This window comes from Cotesia typhae, unplaced genomic scaffold (genome assembly GCF_013202065.1).
Source record: "Cotesia typhae breed Kobodo isofemale line unplaced genomic scaffold, CoteBio_Ctyphae contig_20, whole genome shotgun sequence".
Taxonomy (NCBI): Eukaryota; Metazoa; Arthropoda; class Insecta; order Hymenoptera; family Braconidae; genus Cotesia; species Cotesia typhae.
The window spans coordinates 4,882,092-4,890,965 of record NW_027423725.1 but is presented as its reverse complement, the minus strand read 5'-3'; positions in this window follow the sequence as shown (position 1 = coordinate 4,890,965).

Here is an 8,874-nt window from a genome sequence, read left to right as displayed (position 1 = left end):
TTTGTTATAATTGAGTAGTATCTTCTTGTATTAAAAACAAATGCTTTTACAATGATTTTTATCTCAAATATCGTGTACTATTAACAGAACACAACGAGAGACCATTTTTCATTCTATATGCTCTTGATAAGTAGACAAAACTTTTTATTTGATCTTGATTTTTAATATTTTGTTAACTAATTTTAGATTAATAATAGAATTATTAGTAATCTTATAAAAAATTTTTGCTGTTTACTATCTGTATAGCTTCTTGAGTGAATAAATAAATTTTTTTACGTTTATTTGTAAAATGGAGTCTATTATTATCTACACATCGCAGTACCTATTCATTATAAGTTTTTATTTCAATTTTACATGTAGAAAAAATGACGTAGAACATTTGAATTTATATAAAATATAGAGCGTTAATTCATTAGAGAATTATTTTACTTTACTATAAGCAAAAACGTGGATCACTTTTTAATATCAATAAGATGTATAATGATCTGAAAGTGAACGCGAAGGTATTAATATGAAATATTTGTATATCATTGTTACTTACTTTACACGTAAAATGCCATAATATATGTGAATTACTCTAATTCCATTCTTGACTTAGGTTATTATTGATGACGATAATTGTAAAAAAAGTACTTAATTGAAATTCGTTAGAGCAAAAATTTAATGAAAAATTTTTTTTTCTAGTTTAACTTTAATTTTTATTGAGTCTTTGGTTAACTTAAATTTTCTGTCTAAGAAAATCACTCAATGTATAGAATATATAAAATAAAAAATATGCAACTGGAGTTTCGGAGACTAACATTCTAGTCATTAATTAATAAAAATGTTCTAAAAGATAATAATAATAATAATTTATCTGTCAGTCACAAACAGTCGTGACACTGCATCATGCTGTTGTTCTATTGCTGTAACAGGATTTTGTCCTGTTATTCTCGCAAGAAAAATCCTGTTGCCGCAACTATTTATTTTTATCGTCATTCTTCACTTTTGCATTATATATTTATAAAATTAAACTCACTGCTTGAATTGATAATCGAATTGGTATATTTATCGAAAACTATATGTTAAAAATTGCTTCGAGCATATAAGACACCGGGAAGCTCCAAGAATGCTTTGAGGTCGTTAGACCCCAAAATCAATTGTATGGGGTTTGTTTCAGTTGAACCTCACTAACTTATTATTTAAATCTCATAGCCTGATAATCCTGAAGGCTGCTAAATAATTAGCAGCCTTTTCTTAATCATGCTTGGTGGCAAAAGATCTAGCAATATAATCTATGTTATGTAGAATTCTCTGTAAAAATCCGTGCTTATAAATACACATTATTCTTTATACTAAAATTTAAGCTAATAATAAATTAATAATTATTAATGAAAAGCTCAGTAATTTATTGAATTAATCTCTTCTTAATTACTTTTAACTTCTCAATGGAAGGTTGAAAAAAGTTGACTTATTTTTGATCATAGAAGACATTGTGACAAAAAAAAGAACTTGACTCACATAAATCATACCTATATTCTTCTATCTATCTAAAAGTCAATATTTTCTTAACTAAACTTAATTTTATTTTTCATTATGATCCGGACCATTAATTTATTTCTAAAACTTTTAAGTTTTAGGATCAGTTTAAAATATTATTATAAAATATTTAAAACTGATATAATTCTAATAATTTATCTTTGAAATTCTATAAACAAGAAAAATATATATTATATAAAGTCTTATAGCTTTCCCACGAAGCATGACTTCCGTTAATACCCAAGAACTTGACGACAGGGAGGACGCAGCAGTACTAAGTCGGACGAGAAAAGACCAACTGTTTATTTTACTAATCTTGCTCCTTTTCTGTTACCATTATTTATAAAAAATGAATTGCCACAACTAATGGTCTCATAGTCTCCAAGAATTTATGATGAAAATAGAGTTATTTAAATTCAAAAAATGAATAGTTAAATATTTATATATTTTTTTACTCACATACAAATAGATTTAAAAAGAAATATTAACATAAAATCATCTAGGTGATGAACAGTTTAGTTTTAAATTCTTGTAGCTGATTCAACAATAAATCGTCATTTAAGAGAGAGTCCCAAAAATTGTAGCCTGTTATGACAAATGATCGATGATATGTGTAGTTCGCGCAAACGGGACTTAAAGCGCGTGTCAGTTCTAGTCATATCATGACGTGAAGTAGTATTTGTCCTAAGCTCAAGCTTTTTACTAAGCATGTCAAGTTGCATGAGGCATAAGTAGGGTGTTTTATTGCAAACGATTATTTTTTTTCTGACACTTGAAATATCGTTTAAAACATCGTAGAGCAATCCCTTAAAATTTGAGGTTTTCATTTTTATTTCTAATCCTTTTTTCTTCATCATATTGAATTTGAAAGCACGTATATCGAGTCGGTTTCTAGTTAAATTTTTATGTATAACTATGCCAGGTTTTATAAGAGTGAACATTGATAGAAACTATTACTTGTAGTGAATTTAACGTTCTTTCAAAAATTTTTTGAATACTTTATTCTAATTTAACTTATATGTAAACCGTACAAACTCTGAAAGTTATTTTTTCGACTTTTTTCATATATTTTTTAAAATATTAAGCAAACATCTCGTCTTACTGAAAAATGTAGACAGAAAATTTAATTTTCTACAAAAGTGGTTGTCATATTCGTATCACTAGAATGCATAGTTTCGAAGATATAAGCATCAGTTGAATATTAAGAAAATTTGTATTTTATCAAGTTTGATGCATTTTATCTTCACCTATAAGATTGTTATATGATTTTTCATCATATAAAATTTATTTAGTGATACTAGATAACTTACATGTTTTGAAATATGATAAGATTAAGAGAAAAAAGGAACGAGGAGGTGAACCAGGACATCTGAGAAATTAAATTAAAAAATCTCCCGAAAAAAATTTTTATGATATGGCCTGATATGTCCATATCGAGATTTATATGGTCATATATACCTACACAGAAAAAACAATTTACTTGAAGTAAGTAAATAATTTTGAAGAATTTCATCTTCTTGATTTGAGTAAAAAAATTCTTAAACTAAGAAATTATTCAGGGTCTAAGTACATTTTACTTGATTCTAGAATTTTTCGTCTTGATCCAAGACAATAAAACTCTGCAAAATTGTTTTCTTGGTTAAAGAATTTTTCTCTTGATTCAAGTTAATTTTTTTTTTCTGTGTATGTATAATTTTTAGACCATAAGTAATGTTAAACATGCGATGTCCGACGGAGGGCGCATGCATGCTAAATTTCCTCGTTATAAGAGAGTTCAGTTTGAGATGTTTGTCATAAAATAAAAATCATTTTTATACTCTTCTTCCAAACTTATCTAACGATTGTTTTATCAGCTAGTTAATCAACTACTAAACCATGCTTTGCTGAATACGATGTATTAGTTGTCGTGAAAATTTCTAAAAGAAAAAATTAATATTTGAAAAAATGTATAATAATTTAATGTTACACTCTCATTTATAGCATATGGCAGTAAATATCGAAATCCATCCATATTTGGCCATATTTAAAAATTCGCCAGATCAGAATATCTTTCACGGGGCTCGAAAATGCTAAAATTGGAATTCCACATCGTTTGAATAGTTTTAAATTAGAAAAAGAACTTTTTTAGTTTAAAAAAAAATTTTTAAGAAATATGTTCATGGTTTAGGTAAAACTTTTTTCCGCATACGTCTTGGATTTGCCACATTTTCTTATCTGTGATATATAATGAATTTGTTTTGTATACAATTAAATATATACATTGCTCATACCTTAAATATTAAAGGTAAAAGCAGCCAAGTCTAACGGAATAAATCTGAGGAAATTGCGATGGAGGATTCTATAACAACCAGAGGCTCTTAGTTACCGGTTACATATTTTCTGAAACAGTTAAACATCGCTTATACCCTCATTCTCTAGTTCGTTCTCTCTGTCATTCTACTCCCTCGTTTCCGAAAATTTCTCTCTATCGTAGCCCAGGAACGACGAGCAGGTGCATTATTTCCCAGAGAGCCCCACGGCCAAACGCGAAACTGAAATCGCTCGTCGCTTATTATCTAACCTAGCCTGACCTCATTTCTTGGCCCTCATATTTGCGACTGTCTTCCTTTTTGCGTTCATGGTTTTTCTTCAGTATATTCCAGACTTGTGATTTATCTAAAAATGAAATCATTTAAGGAAAATGAATAATTATATCTCGAAAAGTCTTACTTTGATATTGAAGAAAAAAAAAAAAATTTATTTCTGAACGATAACTGTTAAATGCACACAGTAGTAAAACTACGATTTTTTATTGTATCTATAAATAGAAGAAATGTATCTAAAAAGAATTTGGTGGATAATTAGATCTTTATAGTATATTGAAAGAGCAGTGGTATCTGTTTGAAGGATTTTGAAGGATCAGCAAACATTTCTATTGTGTACTTCACGGTTTTCACGATTGACTAAATCGTCCACGCCACGCGTATAATTCGTTGAGGGTAGATGAGATCGTTTGCCGCTATTTGTTAGTTGAGGCATGTAAAGTGGGGTTAAAATCTGTAACATAAGAGAGTACGTAAAAGCTTACGAGAGAATGAGATAAACAATAAGGTTTAAATAGACTAGAGTCGTGTTCAAGTTAGTTGAGCGAGTGATTCTTCTTTGTCGCCTAAACTATTGTGCTAGCTTAGTATATACTCGCCGGTGGCACTGTAGCACACATAAGTATGAAAGCATATGTATGCCGAACAAGAGAAAAAGAGGATAATAAAGAAGAAAAGAGCAAAGCTAAATTCAGTCTACTAACCACTATATGTTACATTTTTAAACACAAATAAAAATACAAATGGTAGTCTTCTATTCGTATATGCAATCATTTACTATGTTTCTATCCCTTGCTTAAGTCATAAGCGGAAATATTTGTTTATGTGTTATCTAATTTATTGAGCAAATTAGATGTGGAATCAAGAAACAATATAGCGAGAGTCCACACAGTGTACGGTGTTAAAAAATTTCTTATACGTAAAAATTTTGAAATTTTATTCAAGGGATCATTCTGGTTCCAAAGTCCTAAAAAAATAGTAAAAATCAAAATTTTGATTTAGTTGTAGTTCGTGCCATAACTACTTCTATGCAGAACATGTGCTTTAAATTTCATTAAGATGAGGTCAGTAATTTCGGAGATATTATGTACGTCAACCAGAAAAGCATAGATCGGAGATAAACGCGTTTGAAGTTTTTTTTTAATAAAAAAAAAATCTTACCTGGACTTAATTAGCGATACCAGTACCATACCAAATCCCTTCAGCCTGTATGAAAAGTTGATTTTCTCTCACTCGAAAATTCACCTAATAAACCTCGGAAAATAATATAGTTACAGTGGTCCGATAACTTAGAAATTTTAACTCAACACTTGGTAGATATATGATGTACTTTCGAAAAATGTAAAAGAAAAAAAATTATTTTTATTAAAAGTAAAAAGAAAGAATGATCTCCTAAGTTGTTAGATCATTATCAAAAAGTTAATCAAGAAGGTTTTTTATTACAATGCATTCATTACACAATGAAAAATTTTGCGTCATTAAGTCAAAAAATTTTGTGTTAAATATTTAACAGTTTTAGGTGTAAATTTAACATTTATTTTGTTAAGTTACCACAAAAAAGTGTTAAATATTTAACATCAAATTTTTTTTCTTTAATCATTAATTTTGTTATCAGTGTAACTTTCCCTGGTAAAGGAAAAAATAATTCAAAACGACTGACAATGTTAATTTTCCATAACAGTAAGAATTCGAAAGTATTAAAAATAGTTTAAATTAGAAATATATATTGACACGAATTCAAATTTCGTTATCTTCAATACTTTTCAATTTGATTTCTTAGTCAAGGTTAATAAAAACTGACTATTTCGAGAGTTTTGAATCTTTTAATATTGATATTTTAAAAGAAAAGAATTTATCTAGCATCGAATTCTTTCAAGGTTGTTAATTTTTAACACCAACTATAAACACTTCACATTAAAACCGTAAGGGTGTTAAATTAATTCTATTTCAGCACCGCTTTTTTAAAGAATAATAGTCTTCGTGACATTTAATATTAATTTGGAAATGATAAATAAAACAACATTAATAACGATATTAGCGTTGACACTTGTCGTGTCCAAAGTGCATAAACATGAAATATATCGTACGTACATAACACTCATGGCTATTGAATTAGTGCTTTATATACATAAACTTGTACGCGTATATATATATATATATATATATATATATATATATATATATATATATATATATATATATATATATATATATATATATATATATATATATAGTACGTCGTGTTTAATGATAACAATAATTCAGTATAGACATATATTGAAACTGAGCGGACCCTGGATAATTTCGCGAATTTATTCGCTTCAATTGCAGTGCAACCATCGTGTTGCAGCGGTAAGCCTTGAGGCCATGATAACTCCCAACGCATTATTGCGTACAGTACTAATATACCAAATATAGATTATGATTAAATAACAGAAAAAAAAAATAGTTGGGAGTATCCAAGCTTTTCTAAATATTAAAAAATTGCTAGTTAACTTTTTTGGTGAGTGATAAACAAATTTTATCTAAATACTTCTTGTATATGTTGATAAATTTCAGTTGGAGAGCACGTGAAAAAAACGGTGGTCCATTGAAGTGTTCAAACTATATTCTAACGTAAACAAAGGCATGTTGGGTCGTATGGGCAGTGACGAGCAGCACACGCGAGGGTTGATAAACCCTAAAATTAGCCCTAGAGCGCAATAAGACGCGACTCGGCTCGCACTCACACGTGGCAAGAGCGTGAAAAAATGCTTACATTATCATTCGTAATTTTATAAACAAGTACCGCCAACTCTTTTTCATATGAACCTCGATGAGAGGGAGACCACGCGCCCGCATTGCGGGTGGCCCAAGCCATACGTGGGATTTGACTATCTCTTAGTGCTATTATTAAAACACTTTACCTCGCTGTATAATTAATATAATATCTTTACTAAAATTTAAAAAGATAGATTCTATTTTATTAAAATTTTAAAAAGTGAAACGAGAAGTTGAGGTAGGTTTACATAACAAATACTGAATAAATATTGCAAAATTACGTGCATTTTTTGTGTTTTACTGCAGAAACATAAATCTCGTATTTTAGTTGGATTTACACTAGAAAAATCGGAGGTTAATTCCAAGTAAATTTTTACTTCCATCACCAGATTGAAAAAATAAAACACTCTGTAGACGGAGTAAAACTGGAGTTTTTTTTAGCGGAGTAACTGTGGAGTGAAAATAAATTTTTACCCGAAATTCAACAGTTTACCTAAAGTATAATTTTTTAAAAATTAATTCTATTTTTCCAAAAAATTTGAATTTCTTAGAATATTGAGCCAAATATTCGTAAAGAATATTTTGTTTTCAAAAACTCATTGAAGAAATCTATGCAAAATATATATGAAAATAGTAAATTATTAAAATCAATTTATTCAACAAAATACAATTAGTTACTTCAATATTACTGTTTTGATTGTTTTTACGATATGATATGTGTATATGCGTATCAAACAAAAATCAACTTAGTAGATGGTTATTCTAAAAACCAATGTCAGATTAGATTTTTAGAAAAGTAAAAAAAGTTTTTTTTTTTCAGTTCTTAAAATTTTTTATTAATATCAGTAATGTATACAAAAATAAAAATTTTTATAATTATATTTCACCGTAATTAGTGCTATTCCCTTTGCAGATTTTAATCCCTTTAAGCAATTATCCAATTTTTTTTTTTTTTTGACTAAAGACATATTCCGTCTTTAACAATCTTAACAGTCTTAATAATCTTTAACAATCTTTAACAGTCTTAACAAAAAAAACAATCTTCACATTCATTTTCAGATATTTGTATATTTATTCTTTTCTGTATGCATGTTGAATTGTTAAAAGAACCTTAATTAATTGTCGTATCTGGGCAGTGAGAAAAAACAATGATTTTTATTTTAGAACTTGGCATAGACTTAAAATTCTCTTGTAAGAAGACTATTCAGCAATAATATCTCCACTGCTGAAGATTTTCAACATTATTTTTGGTAAAAAAATGATATATGGGCATACATGACCATATGAGATCTTATATGGCTAATTTTCAAATTAAGCCAATTATGATTTTATCAAATTTTCCGATATAACTATAAATGGACATGTCTGGCTGCAGGATGTAATTTTTTGACGGAATATGTCTTCAGTCTAAAGAAAAAAAAATCCAGTACATCGTTTTGGATTTTGGTTTCGCTCGCTGAAACAGATTATTTTCTTAATATAACGCAAAATATATCAAATCAATCTCACTGCCAAGCTCAATGATGTATGATTGATGTACTTAGACCACTACTATGTAATTGAGTAAATATACAAAATCAAATGCTAACAGATAATTTCAAATCTATGTCACTTTGTATAGAGAAAAGCTAAGTACTGATCATCAAATAAACCAAAGAGTACGAGTTGTCTACATATTCCTTATTATGCATTCATGATGTTTCCATTTTAAAGGTACTTAGTATGTCGATAATATATTATGCTTATGATAATTTCTTAGAAAAATACATAAAGAATTATGTATGTATGTTATTTCGAACTGGAATAGCCAGAGATGAAAGACGGGGCCATGCTTGGGTCAGCATTGGGAACCCAGCTTTAGCTTACATACTTTGGCCCATGCTTGAATCAAGACTGGATATTCAATCTTGGTCAACCCAATGATTATCCGAACTTGGACTAGAACTGGGTTCTCCAGCATTAGCCATCCAATGGCAACCCAGATTTAGGTCAGGATTGAGCAACCCAGTTTAAA